This window comes from Palaemon carinicauda, chromosome 10 (assembly GCF_036898095.1).
Source record: "Palaemon carinicauda isolate YSFRI2023 chromosome 10, ASM3689809v2, whole genome shotgun sequence".
NCBI classification, from domain to species: Eukaryota; Metazoa; Arthropoda; class Malacostraca; order Decapoda; family Palaemonidae; genus Palaemon; species Palaemon carinicauda.
The window spans coordinates 62,021,739-62,035,353 of record NC_090734.1 but is presented as its reverse complement, the minus strand read 5'-3'; positions in this window follow the sequence as shown (position 1 = coordinate 62,035,353).

Genomic DNA, 13,615 nt, shown 5'->3' with positions numbered 1-13,615 from the left:
GCTCTCTTCGAAAATGACACTCGTTCCCGCCGCAATGAATAGTTTCAGAAATATATATATATATATATATATATATATATATATATATCCTACGATAATGGGGGACCCCCAGTGGGAACGCGGGGTTTTGGGTGGGGAAAACATACTGGGGAAACGATATCTAATCGTAAAACAAGCCTTTTCTTCTCTATACATTTCCTTCTAGAATGTATTATTATTGGAGAAAAATTCCACACAGTATAACTGGGTAAACTTTGGAGGCGCTGTTGCAAATAGGCCTATTATTTCATGAAAAAATACAGTAACCAGTGTTGCCAACGACTGATGTAGATCAAATGTTAGCATTCCATGCTAACATTAGCAGCCATCCGTGCGTTCGTTCGTGCATACCAGTTTTCGACCTGCACAAAAATCCCTCCCCCTGCGCAGAAGCTGGTTCCCCTTACAATTACTCGTTTTATTATCGTATAATCATCTCATTTTATATTCCCATTCAATATTATTTATCCTACATTCCATTTTATTTTCCTATATTGGGTTTATTTCTTTGGTTATTTCCTTTCCACTCCCTGGCTTCACATAAATTCTTGCTCCGGACTAGTTTCCCTATCCAGTTTATTCATGGTAAAATCATCTCATTTTATATTCCCATTCAAAATTATTTATCATTCATTCCATTCTATCTTCCTATATAGTTTTTATTTCTTTTCTTTTGTTATTTCCTTTTCACTTCCCTGTTTCACATAAATTCTTGTTCTGGACTAGTTTCCCTATTTAATTCATTCATGTTTACCCTCTAGACTCCGTTGTTTTTCCCTTAACCAATCCCGAACCGATACGTATTGAAAGTTTACACAAGGGGGTTGTCTACTGATATTTCCCTACCCCCCCCCCCCCTTCCTTTATCTCTTTGAGTGGTCTGTTCATCCCCCTTCCTCCAAATCCTTTTCCCTTGAAACCTTTGTCCTATTAAGGTGTGCATTATTTCAAGTGAGATTTATTTTTTCGTATTTTGCGATGGAGGAAGTTATAGAATCTTGTAACGGCTGCAGTATTTCGTACCTAAAAGCAGTTGCTAAATTCCATGGTGATTTTTATGATTCTTCATCCAATGTTGATAATTTCCTGAAAGAACACAACGTGATTCCTCAATGCTTACAGTGCCCCAAGTGCCGTTCTCTTTTATCTTATAGGAAAGACATTCACATATTTTATTGTAATTCTGAATCCACCGTTCCTAAAACTAAGAAGAAACGTCGTTGTGGTTATACCGTTACTTCTTATAAAGGTACATTTTTGGGAAAAAGTCGTCTACCCCCATGGAAGATAATATTATTTGCAAACCACTTTTTGCATAAACATTCGGACCATGAGACCCTCATGGAGGGTATCGACATATCCTCGAAAACTAGTGTCGATTGGAGAAGTTTCTGTTCCGAGGTTACCGAATACTTCTTCGATAATCAAGAGGCGATTAGTGGTGATGGAGTAACAGTTGAAATAGACGAATCTCATTTTTTGTAAAGCTAAATACAACCGTGGTAGACCGTTAAGTGCCATATGGGTCTTTGGGGGTATTGAACGTGAATCAAAGAAATTTTTCATCATCCCTTAGTTCCCCCCTTTCTACTAAACGAGATGCAGCTACTCTAATTCCCCTCATTCAGAAATATATCAAACCTGGTAGTGTTATTATCAGTGATAAGTGGTCTGTATACAACTCTCTTTCGGAAATTGGTTACGGTCATAAGTCTATTAATCATTCTGAACATTTCGTTGACCCCCTAGACCCAACCATCCATACTCAAAATATAGAACGTCTGGAGAGAAGTGAAGGAGTGGGTTCAGAGACCTGGAATGAAGACTGAATATTTCAAACAATATTTTTCCAGGTTCTTTTTTACCCACTACTACCCAGAACATACGTTACTGCACCACTTCTTCATTACTGCCAGTCGCCTTTACCCTCCAATACACAACAGCCAATGGACCCCCTATACCCAAAAGACCCCGATGCCCCTCATCCATCCACATCCCAGTCATAGGAGTTAATCCGTCAGTCTCACCCTCCCGTGACCCACAAGTTTCGTCGCCGTCTTCATAAAGGTAAGTCATTCCTCAATGGTCATTATATGTGTTTTGTGACTGGGGAACTTCTAGGTTAGGTTAGGTTGGTTTGTTAGGTTCTGTGCCCTTCATGTACTTTTTATATATTGTGTAAAAGTTATATGGAAAAATTATTTAAAATACGTATGGAAATATCTAACATTGCTATCGTTAGTAATGTCACCGTACCGTTGGTAACTCTCTGCATCATTCGTAATGTGGAGAATTTTACCGTTCTCAGTAAATACCTGAGGTTTGTGACCTGTCATACTCCTAGAATAGGTTAGGTGGGTTTGTTAGGTTCTGTGCCCTTTTTGTACTTTTTATATATTGAGTAAACTTATGTGGAAAAATTATTTAAAATACGTATGGAAATACCTAGCTTTTCTACCGTTAGTAATGTCATCGTGTTGTTGGTAACTCTGTGTACCATTCGTCATCGTTGGTAGCACTGTAAATCATTGGTATCGTTGCTAATGTCATCGTTCGCAGTACATTCGTAAGAGAAGTGTCAACGTTGAACAAGTGCTTATGTTTAAATATTTTAACAACATATATGTTAAGTGATGATATTGAACCATTTTAACAGAAAATATATGTTTTCCTATAGGATTAACGTGATTTAACCGGTTTTCACCTTCATTTCATCCGTAATAAGAGCAACCAAATCGTCAACTTAAAGTTAGCCTAATTGGTTGATCTGTTTGATTGCGGTTGAAATAAAGGTCAAATTCTGTTAAATCACGTTATTTACTATAGGAAAACATAATTTCTGTTCAAAATCACACCCTGTAATACAATACAAATTTACCAGTCCAGCTAACGACTATGACCTGGGAAAGGGGTCTGGGGCCTTTCCCCTCCCCACCCCTAGCTAGGGATTGTGACCTGGGGAAGGGGGTCCGGGGTGTAGGGGTTGTGACCTGGGAACTACTAGGTTAGGTTAGGTGGGTTTGTTTGGTTCTGTAACCATATACAAATCTAAAAAGTGTTAAATAATCATGTTTTGGCCGGTTTTCAGTCACTAATATGAACATTATATTTTTCCAGCTGGTTATCTTGTGCTTATTTTGCATTTTTAACCATTATTATTGCTACAAATCACTCGTTTATGACATTTCCCCACCTACCAGAAAACTCTGGTTTCCCACTGGGGTCACACATAAATGTCTTTATATAAGGGGGTCCAAAAACTCATGAGCGGAGGGTTTGCCCTTATAATCATGGTAAAAAATGCATAAAACACAAGATAGTGAGTAGGAAAAACATGCGGTTCATATATTTGGCTTGAAGATAAAATATCATCCATTTACCAAGACCACACAGGTACCTCATCCTTTTCTGTGATATATGGGATGTTTCTCCCTCCATTAAATGGGACCTCAAATTCTGGATGACACTTGCACAGCCGAACTGCCAATCGAACTTGATCGGGGAAACCCAAAACATTCTTAGGAAAATACAGCCGAAGTCTTTTAGCATTGATAACATAACCTTCTTTTAGATGGTGTGTTGTAGAGCCTTCTACTAAACAATTCTTCTGTTTATTAACAGGGGACACATTAGCTACAATAGCATAGCTCATCATTTTCATTTTCCTCATTTTCTTGCTTTCCACTGTAATGAAGGGTTGTTCGTCATCACTGCTAGTAGACACATCCAAATCCTATTGGAACGCCCTCCCGAGGCTCCGTCGAAGCCTTCATGTCTGCTATTAATAATCTTAGCCATAAACCCTCCGTGAACAGTCAGATACTAAAATAAGAAGCCAAGTTTGAATTTTGGAACACCGAGAGTATTCTTTTATGACCCGGCGGCTGAAGTCAATGTGATGAAATAGGTCAGGATGCTATTCCCTGACGGGGAGGGAAGTACTAATTCCTGGAGGGAGTTCATTAGTACAAAAGTTAAGCGCAGCTTGTCTGGATTTATATGTTTATGGTAATAACTATTCATTTCATAAACAATGACTCGTAAATCTTTGCCATTTGCAAATAGGCTTTTTATTTGGTGTTTTGCTTCCATACCTCATAATTATATATTTTTTTAGAAACTATCATAGGGGAAATCATAACTTGATCAAATACCGACGTCGTGTGTCGTATATAAGAAAACTATTATCTTTTTCAGAACAAAATTCTTTGAATTATCTTGGTTTTGGATTGCTTTGGTATAATTCTTGTCTTATTTCCAGAAAGGTTTTCTTGATTATCTTTGGATATTGTATTTCTTCGACGACAATTCCATAAAAAATTTGGAATGTTTTCCTTCTTTTGTGTTGCCAAAATCTTTTGTAATTTCTATTTTCATCAATTAGCTTCTCCAGAGGTAATGGATCTTAAAAGCACCAGTTTAATTACAAAAGAGATAAGGACAAAAAGAATGTCTTATGCTTATGATACTATTATGTTATACCGTAAAGATAAAGGATCAACATCCAAATGAAGGATTTCAAATACGTTTTAAACAGTCCCAGTTATGAAAGTTTGTTACTCTGATGCTCGTGTGTCTTTCCTGACAATTATTAGATAAGTTTAGATATATAAATTCCGAGACTGACAAGACTTTATCAAAATTTTTACTCTTTTCCTCATGACATTGTAATCTGTAAAATATCAGCCATATGTAAGATACTTATTAAAAAGAAAAAAGTATGATGTAATTGGAATGAAAATGATATCAGCACTATAGCAACAACATAGGAAGTGGTTTCAAACAAAGCATAAGACTCTTGACATATTTCTCCTTTCGGAATTGATTTATGCAAAGTAATATGCATTATCATTCCAATTAGATAATGTCTGACATAGAATGTCTCTAAATATCAAATTTTGGTAGTTATCTTAATCCTACGTTTTTTATAATCTTATAGCTAAAGTGTTGAGAAATCTTATCGAGGAGGGGATAAAAAAAGAATGAAAAAAAAAAGGAATTTTGAGGCTTCTGGTTCAGATATCGTTTAAGAAAATTGCACTAGTTTTGATTCGGTGTCGAAATTATGAGAGGAGGCCTATCTTAATGGCGGAATATATTATTCACTACTTTTTTAATAACCATTGAGGTCCATTGGCAAGTTTTTCTGCTACCATACATCGACATTTTGTTCATTATTGCTGAGGATGACTAGTATCTAAAAATATTTCATGGAAGTCTCTTGGTTTGTTGCTTCTCCTTGATGTATTGATTTTGTAGCATATGTACACATTACCATTCGGAGAAACTACAGTCACTGCAAAAGACTGGCACAACCGGAATAATTATTTGCGATTTAAATTATAAACTCTGCAATAAAAATCCATTAACATATCAGGAACATTAAATCTATGATACAATAATGATTTTATTCCTTCAACTCAGTTTATATTCTAAAACTTGACAAAACGCTATCTTTTCTTCTTCTGAATCATCATTGTACTTTTTTTCCAAGAAAAACATATATATATATATATATATATATATATATATATATATATATATATATATATATATATATATATATATATATATATATATATATATATATATATATATATTTATATATTTATATATATATATGTATGTATATATATATATATATATATATATATATATATATATATATATATATATATATATATATATATATATATATATATATATATGTATGTATATATATATATATATATATATATATATATATATATATATATATATATATATATATATATATATATATATATATATATATATATATATATATATATATATATATACATTATCTTGGTCCTTAAAATTTGGTCTAAAGGACTTTTGATAACCATTTTTCACACATCCTTCTATATCTAGCATATATTTGTCTCCCAGATTTTGTGATTTAAAACTTTTACTAGTAAAATTAATTGTAATACTACAAGCAATATTTTATTGATGGCATATTTAGATCCCCCGTTTTTAGTGAAAACCTCTAGTAGTATGTTGCCTAATTAAAATGAAAAAAATTTCCACTACCAACGAATTTTACCTATCAACCAACCAAGTTTTTCATATTTTTTGTTGATTGATAAACTTTAGTGATTTTCATATCCATCATTCGACGTATGTTACATTCAGTCTTTGAATATCTTTTCCTTATTGTGTTCGAGTTTTTTAATCCTATCACCGACTTTGCAAAACAAAGTTTTTCAGATATAATTTTCTTCGATTTTTATATCTTTGCTTTCAACAAACTTTTCTTTACTATTGTCATAAAATGGTAAAACCTGTTCTTCATGATAGGTATGATTTTTGTTTTGCTTGTGTTATGAATATAACTTGAAAGGATTGTCAAGCTATAGCAAATTTCATGTAACAGTCTAATGTTTCATGTGTAAGACTCATGTAAGTGATTACAAGTACTTTTGCTTATATACTTCAGTATTAGAATTTGTATAAACTATCGCAAGAAGAGTATAACTCTAATAGTTTATATCCAGTTATTGAAGAAGAAATAAGCCTATCATAGGCTATTTAATTTTAATTTTTTGATTAAGAAATAACTTAATTTATTATTGAATTTTGTCATATTTGTTTTCTTTCAAAGTATGATTGATTTTTAAATTTAATGTTATGATGTTCTTGGGTCTCACCCGACTAAAATAGTAATAACCTTTGTGAAAGTGCTTGCATTATGCTCGATTACGATCAACAAGCCCATATGGTCGTTTGAGATCTCGGAACATCGTCTGTTGGTTAACGAAGGAAGTGAAGTCTGCCCTGAAGTTACTGATTTCTTCCAGTTGGAGTTGGATTTGGAGAGTGGACTGGTCGGTGTGCACCAGGACAGTCAGAGAGTCAGTTGGTGGGTGTACACTATTACTTCATCCTGATTCATTATCATTAATATGGCAAGCGAAAACCTTAGCGGCCGAGGATGGCTCATGGACTTGGAAGTCAGAATGGCAGCATACTTAATAACACCTTTTTTCCGAGCTACGTATAGTCCATTCCACCACAGGACTTTGGAATCTCACTTCAGCGGACTAATGAAGATGTGATTACAATGAGTTAATGCAAATTCAAGTACTGTCCGATCATTAGTTTAAAGTTTTTTTTTTTCGTATCAACTTTGATCCTCCATCACGATCATTAAATAAATTGAAAGGACCTCAAGAGTATTTAACATCAAATTTATCAATATACATAAACTTAAATTTTATCAAGCTTAATAAACTATCTCATTATTCAGTGGTATCCGATAACAATTTTTTGTATTTCTCTTTTAATTGTTTTTACGTATTTCATCAAATAGAAAGGGATGTCGAATAGTTATTTTTCTTCGACGTAATTTATACACGTGTTGTGGATTTTTCTTCGACGTAATTTACACACGTGTTGTGGATTTTTCTTCAAGGTAATTTATACACGTGATGTGGATTTTTCTTCGACGTAATTTATACACGTGTTGTGGATTTTTCTTCAACGTAATTTATACACGTGTTGTGGATTTTTCTTCGACGTAATTTATACACGTGTTGTGAATTTTTCTTCAACGTAATTTTTATACACGTGTTGTGGATTTTTCTTCAACGTAATTTTTATACACGTGTTGTGGATTTTTCTTCGACGTAATTTATACACGTGTTGTTGATTTTTTAATTTCTAATTTGCTTTATATGTAAATAAATTCTGCATATAAAGCATTATTGACCTATCTTTATATCGATAATTTTTATCGTACTTATTTGTGTGGTCAGGTCCCTGTATTTCCTTTGAAAATAATGGATATCGGGAGGAATAAGTTTGCATCCCTCATTTTTGACGGGTTCCTTCTCAAGACGGAGGAGTGCAGTGACTCTTAACTCCTTTCACGCCATTCCTTCGGAATAACTACAGTTTTTCGCCATTTTATATATAGATAATTGTCATTATTATTAAGTTAACTATCCTAATCATGTCTTGTTAATTATTGATTAAATATAATTTGAAGCCTAAAATTGTTTATTTTACGATTGTTCCATACATTAATTTTATCAAAATCATAGAGTAAGATTCTGTTATATAGTTATACTTTACGCTCATTTCTTTATGCTCAATTGATCATGCTTTCTGTTGTTATACAACGTCGTTAGTCATCCGATGGTAAGGCAGTAGAGAAGTTTATATCTGCAAAGTAAACTTAGCATTATGTTCAACAAAATGAACAAAGGTAAAAAAGAAGCCACGTCATAGGATTGGCTCTTAGATACAATACTAATAGTACTTATTATTGCAGGCAAGCATATCACAGCCACAGTTCCGATAGCTTAGCTAACATTGCACAAACAAAAAGTTACAATGGCATCGTTACACATTGTTCTCCATTTATTATCCCTGGAGTTTATATTCAGGTTTATTATCTTGACATTTTAAAGAATGTTCATAGTTTTTTGGTATCAAGTTCTGTGGTTCATTAAAAAAAAAAAAAGACAATTGTATGTGTCAATGATCCAATCCTTAGAATTCTCTCTCTCTCTCTCTCTCTCTCTCTCTCTCTCTCTCTCTCTCTCTCTCTCTCTCTCTCTCTCTGTATGTATTTTTCCACTCTTTGCATTTTAATCGGCTTCAGAGAAGATACTACGTCACTACTCCTACCGTTCATGTAACACCAGTCCTCCTTCCTTACTTGTTTTTTGCTTTGTAAAAATCTGGTCATCCCATGATAGTTTTTATGTCATATTTTCAAGGTTTCAGATTAAAATTTACACACTTAATTCCCTTTAAAATAGCAAGTCTTCTATTATTCACGAGGATGTCAGAGCAACTTTGGTTTAAATCGTTTTTCTGTAAATCATGATGTAAAAAAATATTGTGATAAAAAAGCAGTTTCTATACACGTTCTTTTGTGTAGCATATCATCTTGTAACAAGATGAATAACTCTCTGGAAAGAGAGTCTGATTATTTTTTAAAGCAAATATTGATTCTTCAATCATCTATTTTTTTTTTTTTTTTTTTTTTTTTTGGCTGGAAATGAATATTGATAAAACACGTACAAAGATTCAAGAAAGGTTTTGAACAGGTGACAACAGTTAGACCTACCTAACGGTCGATAATGCAAGAGATAAATATGAATATTTTTATTTACGAAAATGGCAGGATTACTGTGATTATCACGAGGATTGTAATTATACTAATCGTGAAGTCCTTGTCTGTTTTGTGAAAAAGATATCCATTAAGCAATTATGAAAATAGCAAGAATAAAATTTTATTCTTATCTGAGCACCATAGACTTGAAGCAAGTTTTGATTCAACTTGTTGAATATTAGAGATTAGTGAAATTTGCAAATATGTGTAATATATTTCGCTTTACTCGTGTTTTCAATTTTGAGAGGAAAGAAAAACTCTATTGAATAGGAATTGAACGATGTTGATATTAATTATAATATTTAAAAACATACGTCCAGCTCTATAAATTTTGTTTAATTTATTTACTCGGTGATTTACATTTTTACATAATCAATTCATTAGACAATTTTTTCTTTAAACGACCTAATTTGCATTAGTTTACATTTCAATCTTCCTTCCTACCATTATTCCTACATAAAGGGATCGGTTGCCGGAGGCGACCTTTCTAATGCCTTCTATCAAAGATATATTCTTCAACCAAACCTCTTCTCTCCGTATCATCTTTCACCTTATCTCGCCACCTGATTATCTGGTTCTCTCTCGATCTTTTCACCATAACTGATCCCCCCTGGTGATATGAAATGAGGTCTTGTATATGAAGTGTGATGATTTCAGAAATGGAGAAAGGAACCCAGAGTCATAGATTGCTTTTATTCCACACAGAAAAAGTGTTTTGTATGTTGGGGTTTTGCAAAGCATACAGCGCGTGTAGAGAAACGAAAAGACTAATTATGTGCATGTAAGGAGGGCTAACAGAGCGACTTATCTGCATGCGTTTGTAGCATAAAAAAACTTATGAAAAGTAAAGGGTCCATATATTTAAAATAATATATACAATACTCTACAAATCCCCTCCCGCTCTTGTGTTCAGAGAGATATCATGAACGTATTAATCAACTTACATAGTGTAAACTAATCAAATAATCGTGTGCAAAGAAAATAGCATAACGTAAATGTATCAAGTATAAACATATTAAGCAAGTTGGGTGAATGGCACCGGGACTTTGTACAGTATGTGGGCCTTTTTAACCTGTAGATCTACGGGTAGTTGTGGAGGGAACTGATGACATTACTTTTCAATGTCATAGCTAGGGACCAGAGGGAGATCAGAGTTGGGAACTTGATTGGGACCGGGCAATTGATACAAGAAGTGGTGGTTCCAATGTAGCATATGACAACTAGGGAGGGGAATCCTGTACTTGTGTGATCTCACACCACCCATGATGATTCCAATCTTGACCCATCTGTGAGATGTTGGGTCATGGAGACAGATATATTGGCCAACATTCAGTTTGGGCATGGGACCGGTGTAGGTGTCGTAGTTGTGTTGCACCTGACCACCGCTAGCAGCAGTTTTTTGGTCACAATCATGAGCCTTTTCTTGCTAGAATTCCTGAAGGACTGAGGATTGGCAGCCTCAGAAATACAGATAGGGTGACTATATAGTAATCTGACAAGAGATTGATCAGAGTGGTTTAACATGTTTTGTAATGCAAGGATACCACGATCAAAAGCCTAGCAGTCAATGTTCCCTGAAAGGGCCGTTTTATGGATTAAGTGCTTGACAGCTTTGACAGTGGTCTCGGCATAACCGGGATCTTAGAGGAGAGCGTAGCCTATCCCCTTAGAGATGAGACACATCGGTCTGGAGAATGATTTGCAAGGTTGGGTCAAATGACACTGGAACTGCAGGGCTTTGGAGTGCTTGCTTCACATGTTTGAAGGCCTGGTCAAAGTCCGATGTCCATATAAAAGAGTGTCTGGGGTTCATGAGTAGACGAAGGGAATGTGCAGTCAGGTGGATATCTGGGGTGTAAGTTGGAAGATGTGGGGAAGTCCTGTTTTGTTGCAACTCAACCTAGATTGGCCCTATCATTTCTTCAGAAATCGTAAATCCACAGAAATTTACTTGAGTCATAGCCATTATAAATTCATCTCTGAAGACTGATGCCATTTTTACGGTGGCAAGTATTTCATGGATTCTGCGATATGTAAGCAAGTCATCATTGAATATGAGAAGGTCATTGACAACTTTTACACATTTCTTCATGTTCTAGAGATCCAGGGCACCACGGTAAAAGTGGGCATTGCTGGTGGCAATGAAGCCCATAGGTCCTCGGAAATGCAGCAAGCATCCGTTAGACGAGATAAAAGTGGTGAAATAATGGTCTTCCTCTGCTACCTAAATATGCCAATAGCTGTATAGAGCAGTTGCAGTGGTGAAGTATTTGGTGGTTAAATTGACAAGATAGACATCAGCTATGGTGAAGGGTGGGCTGGTCTGGAAACCTGTGTATTCAGCTTGGTGAGATCCAGTGTGATGCAAACTCCATTGGCCTTTGGGATAACGACTAGAGGGTAGCACCTTTCTGATGGCTGGTTTTAACAAGGCTTAATGATATCCTACTGGACCAGAGAGTCTAATTCATTCTTGACAAGTTTGTAGAAAGCGTAGGGGATCTGTCGTGGGGCATGAATGACAAACAGAACAGCGTCCTCCTTAAGTTTTAGTTTTATTGGAGCTCCTGCCATCAACCTTAGTAGAGCTGCTTCAAGCTCCTCCCTAAACGCAAGCACATCATAGAAGGTTCGAATGAAATATTCTCGGGCCTCTGCAGGGGTCATGTTGGCATTGAGGGGTAGCTCTTTACATCTATTGACTTTCACAACTTGTACGATGGGGCTTGGAAAGTCTGGCAGAAAAATGGCCAATTCCTGCCAGTGTGCATAGGATAGAAGAAGGATCTGAAGGCTTTCTTTAACTTAGATTATGGCGTGTCAGGACCAGTTGGCCAAAGAAAGGATGGCCATAAGGATACCTGAAGCTGGCGTCATTCGTGATCCATCTGCCGTGAGTGTTACTGAGGGGGCAGAAGGCTGTAGCTCCGTCCTAGTGATTTGAAGAAGTTTTAAGTTCTGGGAAGCCATCACTGATACATTGGCTCCTGTGTCTGGCAGCATCATATTCTTGTATATCTTACCCTTGTATGTGAGGTTGAAGGATATGGGTGCTGGTGAAGTGTAAGTTTTAGTAGAAAGGATATCAACCTCGTGACAATTGGAGGGCTTGCTAGAAGGGGGCTTGGTATTAGATGGGCTGCCCTGCTTTACATTCATCTGCTGTCAGCAACATCCGCTATAGTGGCCCACTCGGCTATAGCCTCTGCATGTTTCCTTTTTGGCAGATACTTTGAGATCTTGTGCCAGTGTCCCACGCCAGCATAATTTCCACATACGGTGTCAACAGCTGGACATTTTTCTGCAGAGCTATGCTTCTTTGTGCAAGAAAGGAACAGTGTCTCTGTTAAAGTTTGGATGACAAGTAGTACCTTTGCTGCCATTTCGTTGGGTATTTTGTAGTTAGAGACAGCACACAAATAAAAAAGAAGTTGCATATGTGGCAGTGGTGGCTGTACTTGAGGCCTCTTGGGAGCGACATTCGTTGACCATGATGGCCAATGAAGCTTAAATGTCCAGGGCAATAAGTATTTGTGTAAGCACCTCGGCCCTGACTCCCATGATGATGATTATCTCTTGCTGAGTTTCTTGACAAGCAGTAGACTGCCCAGCACAAACGTCGGTTTCCTCTGCTTTGTGTTTCAGTCTGTCGTAGAAATTTCCTCTATTTTGCAGGGAAGCAGGTCACTGTAACGAAAATTTTAATATAGTAGGTTCTTGATAAGTTCTTGGAGAACATTCAAGACTTCCTCCATACTCTAATCTGTATCTGGTGGCCCATTGAGTGTGTGTTCGAGCATCATTTGGATCTCCAAGCTGAGGAGCATGTGAAGTTATATTAACGGTTTCCCGTTAGGTAAAGCCCTTAGGTCCACCACCATTCTGTAGTCATCCCAGAGTCTACGCCATTCCCAAGAAATTTGAATCGTGGCGTCGGGACGTAAGGGCGGTGGGGTCCGGTGGATATCTTTTTGTTGGGGCAGTGGCTGGGAAGATGAAGCCACTGAGAATTGAGATAGAAGTTGCTGTGAGTCTGGTAGTGTTGCTTGGTGGTGGGCAGTGTTGGCTATTTACAGCTGTAACAGGGCAATGAAACCCTGGCCTTCCTCGTCACTTCTTAAGTTATTCCTTTGGCAGCATAGTTTGTCCTCATGACAACATTGATCCATCTCTCTTCGACATGTAGCCAACTTAGCATGTCAAAATTCTTCCCAGTATTAGATAAGGAGCCATAATTCATGGTGGCATAGTCAGGTGTGGTGAGAGCAAAGGCTGGGTTTCCAGTGTTGTAAAACCTGGTGGGGTTCAACAGTCTGTTGGTGGGGTTCGATGGCCTGTTGGTCACGCTGGGTGCGATGGCAACTTGCGGTTGTTATTTTCCTGGTCATGTTGCTTATCCCCAGACTTGTCTTGATGTAAGGTAGTAGACAT